This window comes from Papaver somniferum, chromosome 7 (genome assembly GCF_003573695.1).
Source record: "Papaver somniferum cultivar HN1 chromosome 7, ASM357369v1, whole genome shotgun sequence".
Classification (NCBI taxonomy): Eukaryota; Viridiplantae; Streptophyta; class Magnoliopsida; order Ranunculales; family Papaveraceae; genus Papaver; species Papaver somniferum.
The window spans coordinates 27,692,784-27,715,716 of record NC_039364.1 but is presented as its reverse complement, the minus strand read 5'-3'; the positions used below and the strand labels follow the sequence as shown (position 1 = coordinate 27,715,716).

The 22,933-nt window shown below is 38.2% G+C and overlaps 1 non-coding gene across 1 annotated transcript; it reads right to left on the bottom strand.

Moving 5' to 3' along the window:
- Positions 1–897: 897 nt before the first annotated feature.
- LOC113300875 lies at positions 898–980 on the bottom strand. Its single transcript, XR_003335981.1, has one exon. It is a non-coding gene; the product is annotated as a small nucleolar RNA Z102/R77 (small nucleolar RNA).
- Positions 981–22,933: the final 21,953 nt, after the last annotated feature.

Genomic DNA, 22,933 nt, shown 5'->3' with positions numbered 1-22,933 from the left:
TAATTTTCTAGAGTTTCTTTCACAACTCTTACTATGATTGTGAATAGTGCTATCACTACTCTTCTTCGAGTTGTTGAAAAAATTTGCACAACTCAGTATTTGTATTGTTATACTTCTTTCACAACATCCTTAAAGGTTGTAATATTTGAAGTAACAACTTCTGTTTTCAGTAGATAAATGCATAACTACAACTTTTGTTAGAAGTTGTGTGCATAAAACTATTTTGAACAAAAAAATTATAGCTGAAACCGAATTGCCGAAAGTATTTCTCATTCACATTAACCTGCCAGAGTAACATATTTACATTCATTCAAGTTGACCTGCCGGTGTTAAACACACACATTCAAAAAATGGTACCGATATAGATGTTTGTTACCAAAAGTTAAGTTTCCTGAGCACACTCCAAAAGATTATGAAGATTAAGATGTCTATCAGAACACTATTCCATCCTTGGGCCATGCAATAAAACATCCGACAGCATCACTAACATACTTAAACACTGAAGTCTGTCTGTAGACATGAGCGTCATCCAAATGAATCTAGAAACCACATCTCATTCAAGCTACTATCATTTGTGGGGGAACTGCCATTTGAGGTGGCATTTCGATTTCGGTAGGAGTCATCATTGAAGGCATGACGAAGTCTTCTTCATCCTTAGGTTGGTGGATGGTAACAACATCATGCAATGGAGTCATTGGACCACTCTTTCCTTTGGGATTCTAATCCAACATGATCTTGACCTTGATACCAAGAACACCCTGCTCAACAAAACAAACAACGGATGAACTTTAAGTTAGAAGATGAATGGAATTTCCAGAAACAAATAAAATATAATTCAGCACAAAATAAAAAAAATGTAAAACAGAAAAATAGACGTTCTTTAGTAGGACTTTGAGAGAATGATCAGATAGAATGAATACATGTATGACATCATTTCGACAATCAAACCAATAGGGAATTACCTAATCATTACCTCATACTCTCCACTGTCGAACTATTAACAAAAATGAAATAAACAAAAGTAGAAGAAAACAATGACAAATAAACAAAGAAGAGATTCCAGGGCATCAGATCTCCAAGGTGTTAGCATTAGTTCACTGTCAAACTAAGACAATTAATGGAATCTAAAACACCCAGAGAATGCCCAAAAAAAAAACTTTGAAACATAAAAAATATATAAATCCAAATACCCATAAAAAGTTCTCCCAACCAAGAGCAGTAACTCCAGAATAGCATAATGTGAAATCTATGTCTGCTAGATAAAAAACAAGGCAGCAAGCATGAACCACATAGACATGGAATGCAACAAGATACACAATCAATTTTCATAAACTCATTCAATTGAAGTTCTTTTTACTTAATTAAAATTTCGAACTTTGTTGATTGAGAGAAACCAGAGGAATTGGTATTGCCAAGTCCGCGAACTCAGTTTGTGAACTCAGTCCGCGAACTGATGGAAGTTCTCTTGCCGAGAATTTATGCTGGGATTTTCCAAAAACTCGTTTGCGTGTTTAGTCTGTGAACTGGCGGAAGTCTCTTTGCCAAGATTTTCTGCTGAGTTTGGAAAACTCTGCCGGTTGCCTTATCTCCGCAAACTTATGTGTGAGATTAAGTGGTTATGATCTAAAGATGTGCTCTGAACATGAAACTTAAATTACTAAGGAATGCTTTATGCAAACCGTGGCTATAAAGTTCATGAGCCGATTCAATCGAATCGAATCATCTTTGTTTCAATTGTGTCTTGTGTAGTTACATAAGATCCCATAGCAATTGAACAACTCTCTAACTAGTTCATTTGAGTCAATTGAACTAGTTATGGTGAAGAAGAACTAGGTTAATATGAATTCGTCATATGGTTCACCTTTTGGGTTACTATGTTGAACCAACATACACGTACACGTTTGGGCATGGTTTTCACAAATCCAGTAAACGTCTACCCAAGTGTGTATGACAAGCTAAGTTTTTGATCTAACGGTTGATAAATATTAGCTTGAATCTAAATCAGGTTTTCATCTAACGGTGAATATGGATTGCTTTGTAACTAAGGAAAAACCCTGATTTGAAGGCTATATAAAGGAGACATATAGCATTGTGAAAAACTAATCCCCTCACGTCTGTGTGATACTAGTGCGCTCGCTAGAGTCGATTCTCCTTTAACCTTTGGTTTTCTTATCTAAAACCAGGTTAACGACTTAAAGACTTCATTGGGATTGTGAAGCCAGACCAATACTACTTTTATCGTAGTTGTGTGATATGATCTTGCATATTATATCGTACGAGTACAATCTATTGATTGGCTTGAGATCGTGAGAGTTCTCCGATAGGAAAGATAAAGAAGTCACAAACATCTTGGTCTCAGTGTTTGTGATTCCTCGACAAACTGCTTGTGTAGTCAAGAAGGATTGTTGAGAGGTGATTGATTAATCTAGGCTGTTCTTCGGGAATATAAAATCGAATTATCATTTGGTTCCTGTTCACCTTGATTTTATATCTTAAGACGGAACAAAACCTAGGGTTTTTCTGTGGGAGACTGATTTATCCTTTGATAGACTTTTCTGTGTGAGACAGATTTGTTTATTATCAAGTCTGCGATTTTGGGTTGCAGCAACTCTTAGTTGTGGGTGAGATCAGCTAAGGGAATCAAGTGTGCAGTATCCTGCTGGGATCAGAGGCGTAGGAGTACAACTGTACCTTGGATCGCTGGGAGACTGATTGGGGTTCAACTATAGTCCAGTCCGAAGTTAGCTTGTAGTATGCTAGTGCCTGTAGCGGCTTAATACAGTGTGTATTCAATCTGGACTAGGTCCCGGGGTTTTTCTGCATTTGTGGTTTCCTCGTTAACAAAACTGCTGGTGTATGTGTTATTTCTTTTCCGCATTATATTTTTTATATAATTGAAATAATGCAAGTTGTGTGTTAAAGATCATCAATTGGAAATCCAACCTTTGGTTGTTGATTGATATTGATTGATCCTTGGACATTGGTCTTTGGTACCATCCAAGTTATCTCTCTTTGATAAAGACTCGCAGATTTCCATTTGCTTGAGTAAATATCAAATCGAGAGATTGAGATATAAACTCTTTGATATATATTTTTATTGATTGAGCTTAACTGTCTAGTTGATTCTCATAAAAAGTATATTGGAGTTTGTCCATACAGATTTCTAAGCGAAATATTGGGTGGTGTTGTTAGACCCCCGCTTTTTTACACATGGTCCTGCGTGTTCACCTGCTCAGACTGCTTCAGCTGGCCAGAATAGTTCACCTTCTCAGTCACTTCCAAATGAAGTTGAGGTATCACCAGCTGGATCAGCAGTAGGGGCCAAATGTTCATTGGTGAACTTGAATAATGAGACCATTGCTGTTGGTCGATTTTGTGGCGGTGAATTTGGACGTACAGCTCATGGATCACCTGTGGCTGATGATCATGCAAAGGTGTTGGTGGAGCTCATACTATTGCCAGATGAACCGACCATAAAAACTAACAAGTTTGTGAAGACCTTTCAAGAAGTTGGAATTGGGGGCTATGTGGTTCATCCAAAACTCTGTGTCCGATATGATTAGAAGGGTCTATCTGTCTTTTTTGGAAATGATAAAGATATCCCATCCATCATCCTATGCTTTTTTGCTATTATGTCATCCATCTTTTTTGCTTTTTTGCTAATGTTCACACTTTTGTATGTATGCTGAACATGCTGATATGTAATCATATGTTGTTTTGCATAGGTAAACTCTGATGCAGTTGTGATTGAGGGAGATTCTTATGCAAATGTGCATAAGAAAGTACTAATTTTAACTGAGAATGACTTTGATATATCTTTTTGTGAGTTTTACTTTGTGTATGAGTATAGTTTTTGTTGCTATGTATGTGTTTTTAGTTGTGCAGGTGATTGCAGTTAAGGTTTGCTGAAGCAATAGGAGCCACCAGGGCAATATCAATCCCTGGTAATTACTTTATTTGTTTCTGCTTGTTCATGGATATAGTATTACTTGATTTGTTTATGATCGACTGCAGTTAATATTTTAACCTTCAATTTTACACTTTCTTGCGAGGTACAACACTTAATGATCGAATTGATATTGGTGACCTTCATCTGGTAAGTCTCTTTTGTGATCTTCTTGACATCGTGCACAACCATGTCTCTGCAGAATAAAAAATGTTTTTAATCTTAAATGAACATTAGCCATTAGGCATTAGGTTATCATCACAGTGCAAGACATATTCCAATTTTTCGTCAAAGTGATATCTCATCATGCAGCGCATTTGTTTTCTGTCATGTCTTTGATGTCAAGAATAAGAAGAAAATGTGACGTGCGAAACCATTTTAACCTTCAGCTTTACTACTCACTTTGACCTGTAGAATGAAGAATGTTTTACTACTCATTTTCCTTCTTTTGAATGGAGAATAAATGTTTGAGCTGTAGAATGAATTGCAGCTGATGTTTTTTTTTTGCGAGCTAAACTTAGTAGTTTTACTACTCACTTTGACCCTTATTGCATTATTTGCAATAGCGTAAAACTGAAGCTGCAACTCATCTTTTTTATCAATCATAATCATGGATAATTTTGCGTCATTGGTACTTTTATATATGCAGGTGACGTTAAAGGAACCAGACTCAGCTAAGAATGCTTGTGAAGAAGCTACACCCATGATTAATAGCCGCAGATAGCTAACTGCAACCTAGCTTCACAAGGTGCATGTCGTCCTAGGGTGATTACTTCCAACTGCATCGAACCAATAAGGTATAAACATAGAAAGTAACGAAAGCAGGCAGAATTTTAGACATATTTTAATCCCTTTGGCTTGAATATTTTTAATCTTAAATGTTAAGGAATCATGTCATGTAAAATTGAATGTACAAAGCATTTACAATGTTGATCAAAGTAAATAGTCAGTCTACCACATCACCAGTACCAGCAACAATCTTGATAAAATGGCAACTGTCATGTTACACCAAATCTTGTAGAATGCATAATGTCTAGTTTTGCATAGTCTTGTGTATTACTTGTTTCTTATCTTGTGAATCCAACATACTAAGTTCAAATGTTGTCTTGTGTCAATATGGTATGCGAAGGTTTGCGAAACTCTATTTCTAAATGCATTGTTTACTTGCTTGCAGACGAAGTGGTTATAAAGAATGTTGAGGACAAGCGGATATTGAATAAAGAAACAAGTGGATTCAGGTAAAAGAGTCATCTGCCTATACTTAGTAGTTATGAATCATCTGACAGTTGAACTCACCATGACACAAGTATCATATACTTAGAAGTTTTTTTTGCTTCTTTCCAATGTAGAATGAACGAATGGTTGAATGTTGAAATAATGAATGTTTGAATGACTTCTTGTGAATGAATGTTTGAATTGGATTGGATTGAATAACAACATAATCCAGGGGATATGGTACTTGCAAGGTAAAACAAAATGGGTGGGAATTAATTTTGACCAGGTCAACGAAAATTGACCGTTTTTTTCAGTTACCAAAAAATTAGTAACGGCAAAAAGTGTTACTAATTTTTACCAGGATAATAGGAGTCAGTCAACGTTGACCTGGTAAAAATATTAGTAACCCTAGTAAAATTTTATTAACGGCAAATATTTGGTTACTAAAGTTCTACCAGAAAACTGAAGTCAGTCAACGTAGACTTAGTCAATATATTCGTAACTCTATTAAAAATTTAGAAACGATCATACGGTGGTTACTAATTTTAAATCCGTAACGGCTCCTATTCGGTTACGGAATCAGTCACAATCCAAAATTCGTGACGACAACATGTAGGTTACGAAAATTTGTTACACCCTCTTTTATAACGGCTCGGGCGCGTTACAACCCTATTTTGTGACTGAAATAGTGACTTACTAAACCCTGAATATGGTGTAGTGATGTCAACAAAAATCTTCCATGAAATATGTAAATTTATCGCGAAGATTGTTCTTTTTTTTCTTTTTTTTTTGCGTGTATAACTGTTCATATTTTAAGCTTGTCGTGAAAAACTAAAAAATTTACAATTTACATTATTTCCAATTACACATAAAGATGCATGACATTCCAGCCAATGTAAAGATATGATCTGATAGGTGGTGTGTCTCTAAGGCTTTATTTTATGGACGTCCAGGATCTACATTCAAATCCAAAACCGAGCCGAAATCACCAAACTCAAGAAAGCATTACTTGAACGCAATGTTGAATCAACTCTGCGGCGCCAAATGATTTGTCACTACAAAATTTACTTTTTGTGCTCTTTTATTATGTGACGTTAAATTTATGTTGAAATCTGACGGTTATGTTGAAATCTTCCTTGTATCCAGGAAGATATGGCCAACAATATTCGGTCGATAACCATCAAATATTTCTCCCGAATACTGTCGATGTTCTTGAGAAATGAAGAACACGACTACATTCGGAAGTAAATAAGCATGAATATCGCCCGAATCTGGATAAATAACCGAAAACCCTAGAAAATTTTTTTCTCGATTCGTCGAATTAAAGCGAAATAAACCCCAAAAATGATAGATTCTTATATGATTGGGGCCATTTGAAGTTGACGAAGTGTTTGACTATCGGAATCGCCACCACCGACTACATCGACGGGTACTTCTTCTTCGCGTTCTTCTTCATTTACAGCAACGATTTCTTTATTTCTTGCTAAAATCCCAATCTTTGGATCGATACCCCGAGCAACGTTTTTGGTTCTAGGTCTGTGGGTTTTATTTCCCTTATCCATTGTTTTATAAACGAATCGAAGATGTTTTGATTTTACGATTCGCGGCGATGTTTCGGTTGAACACAAGAACGAGGGAAAGTTTTTTTTTCTTCCACAATCGGAAGATAATATGAAACTGGAAGAAGAAGAGTTGAAATGAGTAGAATTTTTTTGATTTGGTTTTTATACAGTTTTACTAGAAGGGCATTTATGTAACTTCAATATCATATAGGGTACCCCTTAACTAGAGTCTTTGACTGGGTATAAATTGATGGCCCATAAATCCTTTCGGGTGGCCCCTAAAAACGCGAGGAATTTTAAGATGTAATGGTTCAAATCTTCTAACATAGTCAATAAGGGTACCATATTACAAGGAAGGTTGCCAAATAACATATAAGACAAAGAACTTTTCAATTTATCTTATATGGTAGAGGTGTAAATTGGGTTGTGCCAGCACGAGCACAACCCAGCCCAGCACGCTAAAATTTAAGCACAGCTCAGTCCAGCACGTGACTTAGTCCCGCACGACACATCACGTTAGTTTCATGTGTCGAGTTGGGCTAGACTAATCGACACAGTAGCCCAGCACAGCACGCGACACGGATAAGCACGTGGCACGACACAACACATCAAGTTATGAAAGCACGTCATAATATGTATAAAATACTACGCAACATGGCACAATACATCACATTATGTGTAACACATATAATACCTAAATATTAACATTATGTTGACTTATTTTCACAAGAGAGCCTTTATTCTAACCAATTATTGACATTTTATTATCATTATGTTGACTTATTTTCATAACAACACATATACTACCTAAATATTTGGAAAATATATATATTAGAAAATATAAAAAATATGTGCCCGACACAGCATAACACGTTTATATTTTTGGCACATCACAACACGCCTTCTAGCAAGGCACGTCTTAATCTCCACACATCACAACACGACACACAACATGCTAAGCAAGTGATTTAGTGGGTTGCGCTGTGCTGGATCGACACGTTTTACACCTCTATTATATGATACCCCCAGTAATCTGACACCCCCCGTAGCCGTCTTGGTGCACGCGCGGGTAAATATGTAGTGTAGCTACGTGATAAAAGGAGTCTACTCAGTTTTTTGTTCTCTTGATGCTAGGCATAGGCCCGTCCTGTCCCCTGGCAGGGTAGCCACCGGCTTACTCCTCACTGAGCAAACTCGGCCCTCTTAAACCCATATTAAAGTTAGTATAATTTACGATTGAGCGGAGACTCGAACCGCTGACCTCCTACTTGAGAGTCAGTCTCCTGGCCAACTGGGCTAACCCCTTAAGATTTGAGTCTACTCAGTTTTGACAAGCGAATGACAAGAGAAATTAAGGAAAAAAAAATTAAACCCTAGGCCTAGCTCCTACAGGCTACAGAGCTGGGTTGCTTACTGCTTAAGGTGCAATCCTTCTCTCCCCCTATAGGTTTATTGGGAAATGGCGAAGAATTACTATATTAAAAATAATTACTGTTCTCCACTGATTGGGTCGTATTAGAAACCAAAGAAAGAAAGTCAAAAAAGAGGGAAGTAAAAAACCGTGCAGGCAACGAGAGAAGAGATTATTAGTTGTTCTCTCAGAGAATCAAAAAGGAAGAAAATCTAGCAAGAGATCAGTGTAAAGAATTTCTCAGAGAATCTCACTCTGGAAGGTGGGTATTAATGTTTTTTAGTGCATTTCTTTCATTTTTTTTTTCATTACTTCTTTCATTGCAGTGCTAGCTAGACACTTACCCTTTGTTTCCATTGTTTTCTTCTTCATCTTCATCGGTACAGATTTGAACTAGTATTTTCAATGCAAAAAGATACTACCAGAAATGGTATGCAATGTATGTACACTATTAAGTTGTCGAAAAAGTCTTGAACATTTATCTTTCTTTTGCTTTTCTTAGGCAACAATTTTTCCCCAAATGAAAGGTAGCTAGTGTTGGTTTTGCAAAGTGATCTTTTGACTTAATTCTTCATTGCTTCTTGCAGTACAAAAGGAGCATGCAGACGACGTCTCTTCCTCTTCCACATTTAAATGGAAGATTGAAAACATTTCTAAATTGAATGATGAAAATCATCTCTCACCTATTTTCAGAATAGGTCCTCACAAGTGGTATATGAATCAACTTTGTGACAAACCCTTTCTCTGCAGTGCTAGTACTACCTCTTTGTTTCCATTTCTGTTATGATATTGATTACTTAAAATTTGCTATCTTTGTGTTAGGCGATTGCTGGCTTTTCGTAGGGGATGTAATATGAATGGTTACTTATCAATCTATGTGGTTGCTATTGAATGTAAGGATTGGAAATTTGCGAAATTCAGTTTGTCTGTTGTTGATCAAACAAATAACAAGAACACACTGAAAAAAGGTAGCATTTGTGCACTATATATTCACACATACAAATAAAATCGATAACTTTTATAGGTTCTAAATTCTAGCCCTTGTTTATTTGTATATATAGATACGGAAGACATGTTCCGGTTCACCAAAGATGAGAGGGATTGGGGTTTCGATGAGTTCATACAGATAAAAGAACTTAGAGATCCTAGCAATGGGTATATCGTGAATGATGTTTGTATTGTTGAAGTTGAATTCTGTTTAGACTCACTACAAGATTTTAAAGAGGTTGGTAGCTAGCTTGTTGTTCCTAAACCAACAACTATTATTATCCAAATTAGCCTTGATAAATTATGACTGTATGCGTTGTATTTGTTGATTTTGTGATTTAGGAGGTGTTGCCTATGGAACTCATGGAATCTGTCGAGGAGAGGGACTTAGTTGCAATGTCAATACAACAATGTGATTCACATAGGAAGCTAGATGGGAACATCGATAAACAACTAGTGGATAAAGTGTCAGTCGCAAAGGTTCAAGAGACCATGGCTAATACCGATACCTTGCTAGCTAATACTTCAATATGTCTGGATAACGATTCAGCATTTATCTGTGCATTTTGCCAAACCTCTACAGTATCTAAGGTACGTTGTTGTTTTTCTGCTTGACCTTGAAACGAACAAATACATATAATATTGTTTTAATTACAGTAGCATAGGATGATTAAAGTATCTTAAGCATAATGTTCTTCTCTGCCTTGTCCATTGTGACAAAAATGTTTCTTTGCATTCCTTAATTATTAAGTGGTTATCAGCAACATGTTCTTTCTTTTACAAATTAAGTCTTCATGCTTCTGTACGGGTGCATTCAGGGTTCTGGATCCATGTTGCATATTGCCAATGGAAAAGAAGTAATAGATGATGACGTATCTGCTGGATCAAATGTTGTACATGTTCACCGAAAATGCACAGAGTGGTAAGTTTTTGTATTCTCGTTAAATTTTTCTTGATTTTCATCTTATTTCAACCTCAGTGTATCATATATTCATATTTGGGGATGCAGGGCGCCTCGAGTGTATTATGTTGGGAAAACTGTTATGAACTTGGAGCTCGAGCTAGCGAGAGTCTCGAAGCTCAAATGTTGTTGTTGTGGGTTAAAGGGTGCAGCTCTTGGCTGTTTTGTACGTTCCTGTAAGAATACATATCACGTTCCTTGTGCATTTGACACTTCAGGTTGCCGGTGGGATGTTGTAAGTTACATTATTAGCATGCATCTCTTTATGTTGATTATTGCGCCAATTTTTTCCTCTCGTTAAGTAATTAAACGCCTCATCTATTCTTTTTTTTCCTAACTAGGCATGAAGCTGACTTATTTTACGTGACATTGTAACAGGAAGGTCGTCTAATGTTATGTCCCAGCCATTCTGGTACGAGGTTTTCACATGAGAAAACCAAGAAGGAAAAGAAGCTAGGGAAGGACAATTCTTCAGCCGTTCAAAGGTAGAGTTTCCTTCTGACTTCCACTGATATCTATACCATGGGGTAAATGATTAAACTAGTTAAATTCTCTGAATATTAGAATCACTGTATGACTTACAACGTAGGAAGGCTTAATTTTTTTTTGTAATTTTCTCTTTAGTTTCCGGTTCATATATTTTTTTACTTAACACGTGTATTCTCTTATGCTTTACTTAACACGTGGATGAACAAGGTAATGAGGAGTATGACTTGCAAGGGGATGTTGAAGTGGAGGAAGATCACGAAAACTACATGGAAGAAGATGAAGTCCCAGTCCAAGATCCAAAGAAAACCACAGAACCTTCTCCCAAAGGAAAGCACATTCCACAAGAAGACAAATTGATACCGATACCCAAGGATGGTGTTATTCCTGGGTTGCCCAAGGATGGAGGGAAGGTGTTATTTGCCTACAAATACTCGTACGCTGCTAAAATTTATCGTCAGTTGGTAATAATGTAAACCAATGCTATGATTTATGTTACTATTTCTTTTCATTATTCTTCTGACTTGATGTTATTAAGGTGATTGCATTTTGATCTATTTTGTAGCTTCCAAAGCCGAATCCAAGACTTTTGAAACGCCAGTCATTGAAGGATTGGCCATTGAGTCTGGAATGTGATGCTGTGATCCGAATTGTGCAGGCATCTGGGTTATTACCTGCAGTTCAGAATGCCCAGGAGTCCTATGATTCAGTGACTATATCAGGATTTAGTGAAAGATACTATCCTGAGACGGATACCTTTCATCTCCCATTTGGTGAGATGGCAATCACTCCTGATGACGCCGAACAAATTTTGGGCCTCCGAGTAGAAGGTAGATCGGTCAAGGAGAACTTTGTGAAGGACTTGGAATGGAATGTGCTTTACGCTTTGGCACAAGAGACGCTAGGTTGGGAGTCCCACCAATTGGATTTTGAGTTCCAAAATGCTGTAGGAACACCCAGAGATTCAATGGAAGAAATGCTCCCCTGTAATGACCAAGGGATTAGAATTGGACAACCGCGTAAGGTGGTGATGAGAAAATTCAAATTACTAAGCTTGAAGAATTACTTTTGGAAGACAAGGGAACTCGAGCAGGTAGACGAGAAACGAGTTCGTGGCACCGCAACGGCATACTTGTTATACATTCTGGGAACTGTTATCTTCCCTGACCGTTCAGGAAAAACTGTCAACGCCAATTTCTTGCAGTTATTGAAGGATTTACATAGGGTTGGGGAGTATTCATGGGGCACTGCTTGCCTGTCATATTTACTTCACAACCTTAGACAAGCCTCTAGGCTTGGATATTCCCAAATTGGAGGGAATGTGGGTCTGCTCCAGGTAACTTATGTTTTCATTATCATATTGTTACATTTTTATTAATGCTCGATTTGTTCTTCTCTAATGTATGATTCGGTCTTGACATAGGTGTGGGTTTATGAGCACTTTCCAACTTTGAAGTTGGGCACCACCATTAAAAGAGATTGGGAGGTAGGAAGTCCTAGAGGAGGTCGATATGCCTTCACCAAATCTCAGTCGAAGACTAAACGGATTGAATTAATTTCCTTGAGAGAGGCTTTGGACAAAATGATGGCTCAACAGGTAACATTTGACCCTTACTTGGAACATAGGCAACAAGGATTGTACCCAAGGTCACCAACCGCCTTTTACAACGGACCTTTGTTTTATCACCACGGATGCGTAATGTACAATCCTTGTAGAGTCCTGCGTCAACTAGGTTTTATCCAAACCGTACCTGGGGAGGAAAAATTCAAAATATTGAAGGACCAAACACAATCATCAGAGAGTAAATTTGAGCCTAAGTACAAACCAGCACCAGACACCCATCATTGGAACGAACGACTAAGGTATTGCGTAGATATCAGTGAGTTAAGGCCTTTCAACGTAGCCGATCAATGTGACAAAATGTACATGAAATGGTTCGAAACTATTTCACATACTCAAGTGGTAAATCCAAAATGTTCAGCGGTGGTCACGAAGAAACCTATCATCAAAGACGTATCCAAGTCCAAGGCTCTGGAATTAGTGGTACGTACTGTTCTTCTCTTTAAATTTTGTGAGGATTTTATTAGATTTGATAGTATTAAACATTTGTTATTTCTAAATGAATATAGATGTCACGGGCTAAGCAGCTTGTAAAAAAATTGAGTTGCTCAATTGATTCTGGAGTTCCAATGACGGTTGCTGATCAAATAGTACTCCGTCAACAAATTGAGAACTTGCCATGTGAAAATGCCGAACATCTGTATGGCCTTAAGAGGACTCGAGATTCTTCACAAGACACAACTACAAGCACAGCCAGTAAGGACGCAAAAGTGAAGGATGCAAGAGGTCGTCGAGGTGCTTCTACAATCGAAACCAGTGAGGAAAAGATAGCCGATGGCGAGGGACGTTGTGGTCGAGGTCGTCGAGGAGTTCGTGTTAGCTAGCCTTTGTTCTGTTGACTAGTTCTCGAGTCCTGGAGTTTTTTTTGTTAAGGCCAGTCCAGCCTCTGTCATTTGGCCTCTCAAGTTATTGCAAGTTTGTTTTAAGTGGCGCAGTCATTTTTCTCGAGCTTTAGCTCTTTTGTAATTAGAAGAAAATTAGTTGGATTAAATCTCTGCCTCTTTGTTCAGGATCTCTGCATTGTAAAAAAAATACTTGCTAGTACTGTTAGTTTGGGTTAGTAATGTCAGTTCCTATTTTTCAAGCTCTAGCTCAGTGTAATTAAAGAATCCTTGTTAATTACTAGCTCGTAATATTTAGCATTGCCGGTTTCTGATTTTCTATACTGTTGAAAACACCTCTAAGCTTTCGTGGGAGTAAGAGGAAGTCTAAAAAATTAGCTATCTCAAGAGTATCGAAGATTGATTAATCAGCAACTACCGGAGATCGCAACTCAGAGAACTTATCTGAGACAGCTTAATCACCTTGGCTACATGAACAAATTTTTGCTGCGCCAGTTCTCATTCGCAGCATCAACAGCTCCGGCACAAGTTAGTTTCTGAGTGTGGTCGTTGTCGAATTCAACAGGAGGCGAGTGTGGTCTTGGATATTAAGCCCATAAATTCTACACTTGACTACAGCAATTCATAAGACGCAATTCTCTCTCCCACTTTACGTGTGTGGGGAACTGTTCTACACTGACTGGGTCTGATAAGACGCAAAAGAAACAAGTCAAAAAAGAGTGGAGATCAAAAGGAAAACTCTGTACAGACAACGAGAGATTATTAGTTACTCCCTTCTTCTCCTTCTCCTTCTTCTTCTTCTTCTCCTTCTCCTTCTTCTTCAATGCAAAATACTACTAGAAATGGTATGCAATGGATGTACGCGATTCATCAGTTGTTGAAAAAGTTTCGTACATTTATCTTTCTTTTGATTTTCTTAGCTAGGCTGCAGTTTTGCCCCAAATGAAAGGTAGCTAGGTTGGTTTTGCAAATTGATCTTTTTCCTTACTTCTTCATTGCTTCTTGCAGTACAAAAGGAGCATGCAGACGACGTCTCTTCCTCTTCCAGATTCAAATGGAAGATTGAAAACATTTCAAAATTGAATGATGAAAATCATTTCTCACCTGTTTTCAAAATAGGTCCTCATAAATGGTATATAAATCAATTTTATGACCAGCACTTTCTCTGCAGTCTATGTTGCAATTTCTGTTATCATATTGAATACTCAAAATTTGCTATCTTTGTGTTACGCAATTGCTGGCTTTTCGCAGGGGATGTAATACGAATGGTTACTTGTCAATCTACGTGGTTGCTATTGAGTGTAAGGAATGGCAATTTGCGAAATTCAGTTTGTCCGTTGTTGATCAAACAAACAACAAAAACACATTGAGAAAAGGTAGCATTGTGCACTACATAGTATTTTCACGCATACAAATCAAATAGATAATTTCTATAGGATCTAAATTCTAGCCCTTGTTTATTTGTATATATAGACACGGAAGACATGTTCCGGTTCACCAAAGATGAGAGCGACTGGGGTTTTGATGAGTTCATAAAGTTAGAAGAGCTTAAAGATCCTAGCAATGGGTATATAGTGAATGATGTTTGTATTGTTGAAGTTGAATTCTGTGTAGACTCACTACAAGATTTTAAAGAGGTTGGTAGCTTTTTGTTCCTATATAAATTATCCAAGTCAGCCTTGATAAATAATGAATAAATGTATGTGCTATTTGTGTCTGTTGATAATGTAATTTAGGAGTTGGTGCCAATGGAACATACGGAATCCGTCGAGGAGCGGGATTTAGTTACAATGTCAACACAACAATGTGATAAAGTGTCAGTCGCAAAGGTTGAAGAAAGATCGTTTAGTATAGAGACCACGGCTAGTAGCAGTACCTCACTAGCTAATACTTCAGTATGTCCGAATAACGATTCAACTTTTATTTGTGCATTTTGCCAAACCTCTACAGTGTCAAAGGTACGTGGTGTTTTTTTTCTTTTTTTTTTTTTTTTTTTTTTGCCTGACCTTGAAATGAATACGTACACATAACAATTCTTAAATTAGAGTAGCATAGGAAGCTTAAATTATCCTCCCTTGTCAATTTTGAAAAAAATGTTTCTTTGCACTCCATAAGTGGTTCTCAACAATATATTCTCGCTGTTACTGATTAATTCTCCATGTTTCCGTACGGGCATTTAGGGCTCTGGATCCATGTTGCATATTGCCAACGGAGAAGAAGTAAAAGAGGATGAGGTATCTGATGGACCAAATGTGGTACATGTTCACCGAAAATGCCTAGAGTTGTAAGTTTCTGTATTCCTTTTTCATTTTTCTTGATTTTCATCTTATTTCAACCTCAGCGAATTGAGTAATCATATTTGGAGATGAAGGGCGCCTCGAGTGTATTATGCTGGTAAAACTGTTATGAACTTGGAACTGGAGCTGGCAAGGGTTTCAAAGCTCAAATGTTGTTGTTGTGGGTTAAAGGGTGCAGCTCTTGGCTGTTCTATGCGTTCCTGCAGGAATACATATCACGTTCCTTGTGCATTTGACACTTCTTCAGGTTGCCGGTGGGATGATGTAAGTTAAATCATTAGCATGCATCTCTTTATGTTGATTATTGCACTCATTTTTTCCTCCTGTTAAGTAATTAAACGCCACGCCGCGCCGCGCCACGTCTATTTAGTTATTTTTCCTAGCTAGGCGCGAAGCTAACTTATTTTCCTGACATTGTCCGTAACAGGAAGGTCGTCTACTGTTATGTCCCAGCCATTCTGGTGCAAAGTTTTCAAATGAGAAAACCAAGAAGGGAAAAAACCTGGTGAAGGACAATTCTTCAGCCATTCAAAGGTAGAGAGGTTCATACTTTGTACTACTGACTTCCACTAGTAATATCTATACCATGTGGTAAATGATTAATCTAGTCGTACAGATGCGAAAGTCTCTAAAAATTATTGAAGTAATGCTTAACTCCCCCCAGATACCTCCCCCGGCACTCACACCACACCAAAAAGGGCCCCCTGTTTGCCTCCTGCTGGGGTTCAAGTTATCGATCTAATGGTGGCAGATGATGCCACCTACTGGCGGATTTAGATGGGGGCAAAACCTGGGGGGCGCCTAGCAGTCAAGTTGGAGTAGCAGTTACACTAAGCAGGCTGGAATATTACAGCCAAAGAGGAAAGAGGATTCAAAACAAGCTAAAACATGGAGGTTCTAGCAGTCTAAGCAAATATTGATTAAACAAGTGTAAAGGTACACAAAAGCTATTTTGCTTATAGTTTAGGGGAGGGGAAGTGATAGACCTACCGAGCGGTTTCTCCGGCAAGATTTCCCGACTAAAACAGATTTTGAGGTCCCACCACCAGTGGAGATAAAAGGCGAGGCACTTTTAGTGGCGGGTCCCACTATTATGTTTCAGTCGTGAGATTTCACGGGAGAAATCTCTCGTAGCTTTATCATTCCCGATAGTTTAGAGACAATGCATTAAATGGGAAGTGACCCTAAAGGCTTGGTTAAAGCTACTCCCTGACTAAAAAATTCAAATTAGCCTGTAGCCGTGAGAATCAAATAAGAAAAGAAGAGAAAACAAAGCCCTATGCTTATACAAACCATAGCCAAAGAGGAGAAAAGTATCTTCAAATTTACTACCCCACGAGTGAAGATGTGACCGGAGGGTGAACAGATCGAGCCATTACACAATCCAAGACAAATCAACGCCAAGAAACTTGAGAATCGCCGGATATAACACTTAGAAAGGAGCAGCAATAAAGACTGAAGAGTCTAGATAGAAAAAGCAACAAGAAAACAGCCCCAAACAGGATAAATGAAAGCCGAGTAATTCTATGTTGACCGTAGAAATTCCCGAGGAAAAATCCCGAAGAGAGTGCCCCGTGGATTTATCTCCGGGAATTTCTGGCGGAAATGCAAAATTGTTAGGTTTTTAAAGGTGCAATAAATATTTCTTATCTACTGGTATAAATCAACCTCGCGTTTTTAGGGGCCATCAATTTATACCCAACCAAAGACTCTAGTTAAGGGGTACCCTATATGATATTGAAGTTATATAAATGTCCTTCTGGTAAAACTGTATAAAAACCAAATCAAAAAAAATCTACTCATTTCAACTCTTCTTCTTCCAGTTTCATATTATCTTCCGATTGTGGAAGAAAAAAAAACTTTCCCTCGTTCTTGTGTTCAACCGAAACATCGCCGCGAATCGTAAAATCAAAACATCGTCGATTCGTTTATAAAACAATGGATAAGGGAAATGAAACCCACAGACCTAGAACCAAAAACGTTGCTCGGGGTATCGATCCAAAGATTGGGATTTTAGCAAGAAATAAAGAAATTGTTGCTGCAAATGAAGAAGAACGCGAAGAAGAAGTACCCGTCGATGTAGTCGGTGGTGGCGATTCCGATAGTCAAACACTTCGTCAACTTCAAATGGCCCCAATTAGGTAAGAATCTATCATTTTTGGGGTTTATTTCGCTTTAATTCGACGAATCGAGAAAAAAAATTTCTAGGGTTTTCGGTTATTTATCCAGATTCGGGCGATATTCATGCTTATTTACTTCCGAATGTAGTCGTGTTCTTCATTTCTCAAGAACATCGACAGTATTCGGGAGAAATATTTGATGGTTATCAGCCGAATATTGTTGGCCATATCTTCCTGGATACAAACCGGTAATAATCGGTAGTTTAATGAATTTTTTGGATCCCGAATATATTTAAGTAGACACACAGTATTCGGAAGTACACTCACTACCGAATATATATATATATATATATATATTGAAAAAATCTCAAAATTTTTGATATAGGAAAAATCCCATTTTGGGGCCAGTTTTTATTCGGAAGACAATATAATGTTTTATACCTCCGATTGTGTAGGATAAAATTTTAGAGTTTCTGAACTCCAGTTGATGAATATTCGGTTGTAAACATGTTTAAATATATTCCGATTGTTTTTCATTCGGGAAAAATATGTGTCTTCTTACTTCCGAATTTGTTCATTCGGGTTATAGTTGTGTACTTTGTCTTCCGATTGTGTATGATGAAAAATTTAGAGCTTCTGAACTCCAATTGATGCATATTCGGTTGTAAATATGTTTAGTTAGCTTTCGATTGTTTTGTATTCGGGAACAGTATGTGTCTTCTTGCGTCCGAATGTGTACATTCGGATTATATTTCCATACTTTGTCTTCCGATTGTATAGTTTATAAATATTGTTCCTTTCTTTGTTGTTTAGACAAAGTCGATAAAGGAGGAAGAAAGTGACAGGTAGTGCTAGGAGGGAAAGGAGTGCCAAAGATAATTCAAGTGCTCAACAAAGCTTACAAGAACAAAGCAGTCAACAAGGAGTGCAACCAAGTGCTGAACAAAGTGTAGAACAACAAGGCAGTGAACAAGGGATGCAACCAAGTGTTGAACAAGCCGCTCAACAAAGTGCAAAACCAAATGCTCCACAAGTTACACCCCACCATGAAATTGAACCAGTTGATCCAGTGCCAAGAGTAGAAGAAGAAGGACAACCAAGTGGTACCCAAAAAGCCAAAAAAGGAAAAGACGGTGTAAAAAAGGATATTGTTAAGAAAACATCACATCTTGTCCCTCAGCACTTGAAGAAGAAGGGTATTCCAGCAGGCACAATCCTTGGGCTACCGGCGGATGAAGGGAAAATGCTATTTGGATACAAAGACTCATGGGCCAGAGAAATATACGAAACCGAGGTAATAAAATTATTATTTTTTATCAATGTATTGTCTATGTGTTATATCGTAATATTTGTATTAAGCATTTTTTTATGTACTTTAATAGGATCATCAAGATGCGGTCCGTCTACTCAAACCTACCGCCGCACCAACAAAAATGCTTGCGTGGCCTTTATCCGGTGAATGTGAAAGGTTCAAGTCAATTGTTGCCAACTCGGGGTTAGCTAATGCCGCCGAGAATTCATTATTGGAACATGATCGTGTGGCCATATCGGCGTTCGTGGAGAGAATGTATCCTGAGACCGATACTTTCCATATGCCGTTTGGGGAGATGACGATTACCCCGGATGATGTTGTGCAGATTCTTAACCTTCCCGACCAAGGCACAGCTGTGAAGTTTAACTACACAAAGCAGTTAGTTGGGCACAACTTTATGCTCTCACTAAAAAGTGTTAGGTTGGGATGAAGAGACAACAACAACAGAGTTTATGAGGCATGCAAGTTACAGAGCAAGACAGATCAACATTACAGTTTTGATGAATATGTTCCGAGGCACCTTGGAGAAGGAAAATAATGGAATGTTAACTGATGAGCAAGTGAACCACGCTTCCACCACATATCTCCTTTGTGTATTGGGATGTGTCATATTCCCCAATACTTCTGGCAACCGGATCGACGCCAACCTTATACAACTTTTGGATCCTCTCCATGAAGTCGATGACTATTCTTGGGGCACGGCATGCCTAGCATTCCTGATGGAAGAGTTGAGAAAGGCTTCGAGGCTATGAACCTGCCAAGTTGCCGGGAACGTGGCTCTATTGCAGGTTTTTTCTTTAACTCTATAACTCACTCTATAGTTATTCGGTAGACAATACATATGATGCATATTCATAACTCCAAACTATGCATATTCGGCAACATGTTACTTAGTTTTACTTCCGATTGTTTAGAATCGGAGTTTAGTCTTGGGGAGTTACTGCCGAATATATAGGCCAAAGTATTATAGGTTACTGAACTCCAAATGACGCATATTCGGTACGAAATGATCCATCTCTTGTTCCGAATGTTGGTTATTCGGTGGCTAGGTACTTATTTTGTTTTCCGATTATATATAATCGGAAATATACTTTTGATATTAGAACCGAATATACAGGACAAAAAAACTATAGGTTACTGAACTCCAAATGACGCATATTCGTTAGGAAATGATCCATATCTATTTTCGAATGTTGGTTATTCGGTGGATAGGTACTTAGTTTTATTTCCGATTATATATAATCGGAAATAATGTTTGTAAATTACTACCGAATATACACAATCTATTTACTAAAACTTGGTTTCTTATGTATATAGGCGTGAATCTATGACCACTTCCCTATCCTGAAGTTGGCCGGAGAGAACCCGGGGTGGTGCAAAGGTACTCCTAGAGGAACAAAGTATATATTTGAATACAACCGTTTTAGGACAAAAGAGCAGTAGTTGATTCGCATGAGGAAGATTTTGGACCAATTGAAGGCCTCAGACGTATGCTTTGATCCATACAAGGAAGATCGAGCCAGTGGGCATATAAATGTTCGGTCGGACTTGTCCCTTTATTTTGGACCATTGTGGCACCCCACAGGATATGCGATGTATAACCCCTCTAGGGTGATGCGACAACACGGGTATATACAACATCAACCTGTGGAGGAAATGGGGGATTACTACAAATTGGAGTTGGAGTTGTGCTCTTCTAGTGGTGACAATCTCACGATTGTTCACACAGGCCCACCTAATGTTCTTGATAACTGGGATAAGAGGAATGACTTCATTATCGACACTGGTAGACGAACCACCCGAGGTGATGAAAATTCTCCAGACTATATGAGTTGGTATAACAACGTATCACATCCTTTGATTATCTGTGAAATCAAATCCAACACTACTGCGGTGGGTTCAAGTTTTAATTGTATCATCAAAGACAAACCAGCTGGTTATGATAGACTGGTGTGTGTTCTTATATTTTTGTTCATTTTATATTATTCCTATAAATCTTAGGTAATTACCGTTTGATGTTATGTCATTACGTATAAAAAACAGGTGAATAGGTTCAAGCGTGTTTCCAAAATGTTAACTGCATGCCTGAAAAGCGGAGATCCCATGCCAGCTGAGAAGATCAAAGAGGCTGGAGACCTAGTTGATAATATGGATAACGAAGATTATGCTGCCCAGTTTGGGGAGAAAGTTACGAAGAGGCATCCGTCCAAGGTGGCAGTATCAAAGACGGGTAAAAGAACTCGAGCTTCATCGAGCGCTGAAGGTGCTCCAACTGAAGGTGCTCAAACCCGTGGTCGTGCAGGACTAGGAGGTAGTCACGGTCGTAAAGTAAAGAAGAGCAGATAAATGACAATGATTTGTGTTGTACATTCGGGACTTTACAAGGGCCAATATAGAAGGTTAGACAACCCATATTCGGAAGTTTGGGTAACTGAGTTGACTTCCGATTATTGCAAGTTCAAAATTTGAAAAGTATCAGTTTTTCCCAAATTCTGATTTTTGGGCCATCGTACATTCGGGACTTTACAAAAAAAAAATTATTCCCCGAATATTACAAGTTCAAAACAAACCATGTCATGGTTCTAGGTGGTTCCAAGGGCCAATATAGAAGGTTAGACAACCCATATTCGGAAGTTTGGGTAACTGAGTTGACTTCCGATTATTGCAAGTTCAAAATTTGAAAAGTATCAGTTTTTCCCAAATTCCGATTTTTGGGCCATCGTACATTCGAGACTTTACAAAAAAAAATTATCCCCCGAATATTACAAGTTCAAAACAAACCATGCCATGGCTCTAGGTGGTTTCAAGGGCCAATATAGAAGGTGGTAGGTTTCTAAAAGACCTACAAACTAATACCGCAAGTGCACGGCGTCGATGTAGCTATGTGCAAGTGCGAGTCGATCCACAGGGACAAGGTGTGTGTAGTTGAAGCTTAAGATTTCACTAAAACTAAGTTGTAACAAAGAGTCTTGGTTGTGTTAAAACACACTTGAGATGATGGCAGTGACTGAACTGAAAAACAGTAGAATGTAAAGCAAGTAAACAGGAACATGCTAGGGCTTTTGAATCCAGTTCTAACTCACACTGATTATTCATCACTGACAGTAACATTGTTTTTCTATAACCACCAGCAAGAGGGATGTCAATCCTCTATATAGCAAGGGTCATTTTGATATGAAATCTCCTATCACAACTAAGGTATGATCCCTAAGTATTAACTGTCTGTTTAAAGCACAATTAATCAAAAGAACAATATATAAAATTAAGCATGAGTTGCAGTTCAGCAACACTAGATGATTCTAACTACAATGGATGCCTGACATCCAATGTGAAAGACTAGTGTTGAAGCCCTAAGATGGAGTTTCACTATGAGCATTTACACACATCATGGCTACTGACAAGAGCATGAATAACAAGCAATAAGCTAGGGCTTCATCTCAACCCTAGCAGAACAGGTTAGAACATAATTGACAGTGCAAAACAATTGAAAATAACACAAAACAGTTGAACTAAAAACAGGACATGAACAATTGAGGAACTGGCTAGTCCAGTCCTCTTGGTGGTACACTGGCTAGCCCAGGCATGCCCCATTACAACACCCAGAGACCCCTATTTATACATACAAGCTATAATCAAAGAATCCCCAAATCAGTACCACATCAGCAAAATTAGGGTTTGCTGAAAAATACAATTAAAATCAAAATTGGCTAACCTAATCTACTGATAACAACCCTACTACGTGACCCATACTTCAATTTAGACATACAATCGATTTCCCCAAAAAATCCCCAATGTCAGAAAAATTAGGGTTTGATAAAAAATCTTACCTAATCTCTGAAAATGATTATGACTCTTCACCCATGCCTCTATTCCTCTTCCTGCGTCTTCTCTTGTTCTTCCCTTGCCCTAATTGCTTTTCTAGCTCATCTATTTCATCAACCCCTAACCTAGGGTTCCTGTGAGAGGAAAAGATCGAGGAATTGATGTTATAGAAAGCTAGAGGAGTAGGGGAAGAGTGGGTTTCAGTTGGTAGGAGCCATGATGTCTTTGGTGGAATTTGGTGGCTGGCAGAGACGAGGGTGTGGTGTCGATGGAGTTGGTGGATCTGTTGCAGAGGGATGGGGGAGAAGATGGAGAAGAAGGTGGTCGATGGAAAATTGGGTAAGGTCTGTT